General features: G+C 34.0%; 1 protein-coding gene across 1 annotated transcript in view; it reads left to right on the top strand.

The window, feature by feature from the left end:
* Positions 1 to 2,500, top strand: part of LOC113819533 (irregular chiasm C-roughest protein-like) — a 302,759-nt gene that overhangs the window by 265,137 nt on the left and 35,122 nt on the right. The window lies entirely within an intron of this gene.

Genomic DNA, 2,500 nt, shown 5'->3' with positions numbered 1-2,500 from the left:
TGTATATTTGTGTGTGTGGGTGTATGTATGTATATTTGTGTGTGTGTGTGTATGTGTGTGTTATGAATAATGAATAGATATAAATGATAATGATAAAAATTACGTAAATAGATAATAATGATAATGATAACAATAATAACACAAGTAATATGATAACCCTCATTTTCATGTTAGGCAGTAATGGCATTACAAATGATAATGGTAATCATAATGGTGATGATGATGATCGTATTATCGGATTTGTATGCAACTAATTACACACACACACACACACACACACACACACACACACACACACACACACACACACACACACACACACACATATATATATATATATATATATATATATATATATATATATATATATATATATATATATATGTATATATATATATATATATATATATATATATATATATATATATACATACACACACATACACATACACATACACATATCACACACAATCACACACACATTCACACTCATACACACATTTACACTCACACACACACACAAATATATATATATATAGATATAGATAGATAGATAGATAGATAGATATGTACATGTACCTGTAAATGTGCACATACACAAGCCACATGTACGGAGATGCACGAATATATTTTCGTTTCCATCGCAAGGGAGTCTTGGGCGCGCGGGGCAGCCTCTTCTGTCGCCGTCCCGCACGACGTTCCGGTCACAGCCTCGCGAGAAAGATGTCTAATTGGCGCGGCGCGAAGGGCGGCCGCCCGGAGCCATAACATTAGCATAGCGCTGATAGGACTCGTTCGTTATCGGGCGGCCGAGGGAGAGGGGAAAGGGGGAGGGGAGGGGAATTTTTACCTTCTTGGCGGGTTTTTCATTAGAATCACGGGGCGAGAAGCCTTATACGGGCAAGGGAGTGGCCTTCCCTTCGGAAAGCGTTGGCTCTCTTAGAAGGACCTGTAATAGCTTTCATTACTGCCTGACGTGCACATATACGGCATAGCCCATGCTCCCGGTTTTGGTGCCGCTCCCCCGCACCAGAAGGGCTCCGAGGCGTGGCCTGCCTGCTCCAGCCCCGGCCGGCGCCGCTCCTCGCGCAGAAGGAGCAAAAGGCTTCCTGTTTCCAGCAGTAACTTTCATTACCTCAACACTCGGGGGAAGTATGCGACGCTTTCAACTACGCTCCTGTGTAAGAGATAACACTTTTCCCGGGAAAGTTTTAATTAACATTTTAGGCGTGTGGATGTTTAATGCTCCACTTGGAGACGGTGATGGAGGGACGGGCAGTGAGGGAGGGGACAGGAGGGGCGAGGGCAGTGGGGCCAGAGGGGGGGGGGGAGCAGTGACAGGTGGGAGAAAGAAAGAGAAGGAGGTGGTGGCGGCGAATTAGGACGGGGAGGGAGAGGAGAAAGAGGGGAGGGTGGAGGAGACGCCCCAGGGGAGGGAAGGTGAGAGGGAGGGCGTGGGAGCGTGTGCAAAAGAAGAGGAAAGGGAAAAGGGAGGATCTGGCCTAACGGCATTTTGCTGTTTTTTGTGATTTTTCTCTTCTCGCTCATTTGCCGTTATCACCGTCGTTGTTATTGTTATTATTATTGTTATTGTCATTATCATGATTATTATTGTTATTATTATTATTAGTAGTAGTAGTAAGAATAGTATCTATGCTACTATTATTATTGATGTTATTGTTGATATTATCATTATTATTAGTAGTAGTATTAGAATTGTTATTATTCATTAGTTATTGTTATTGATATTATTATTATTGTTATCATTATTATTATTGTTTTATTATTATTATTACTATTATTATTATTATTATTATTATTATTATTATTATTATTATTATTATCATCATCATCATTATTGATATAATTATCATCACTATTATTGATATTGTTATTATGATGATCATCATCATCATCGTCTTTATTATTATTATTATTATTATTATTATCATCATTATTATTATTATTGTCATTATTATTAGTAGTACTATTAGTATTAGTATTATTGTTATTATTACTATCATTATCATTATTAATATTATTGTTGTTATTATTATATTTTATTATCGTGATTATCAATATTATTGTTATTTTTAACATTGTTACTATTATTTATATTATTATTATCATTATTTATTATTATTATTATTATTTATTATTATTATTATTATTATTGTTATTATTATTATTATTATTATTATTATTATTATTATTGTTGTTGTTGTTGTTGTTATTCTCATCATCATCATCATCATCATCATCATCATCATATCATCATCATTATCATTATTATCATTATTATTATTATTGTTAATATTAGTAGTAGTAGTTGTATTGTTATTATTATTATCATTGCTATCATTATTATTATTATTATTATTATTATTATTATTATTATCATTTTTATTCCTTATAGCTATTATTATTTTGATAATGATGATGATGAAGATGATTATTTATCATTATTATTATTAGTCATTGCTGTTATTAGTTTTACTGT

The sequence above is a fragment of the Penaeus vannamei genome, chromosome 4, assembly GCF_042767895.1.
Source record: "Penaeus vannamei isolate JL-2024 chromosome 4, ASM4276789v1, whole genome shotgun sequence".
Lineage (NCBI taxonomy): Eukaryota > Metazoa > Arthropoda > Malacostraca > Decapoda > Penaeidae > Penaeus > Penaeus vannamei.
Note: the sequence above shows the minus strand (reverse complement) of the source record. Positions and strands in the feature narration are given on the sequence as shown.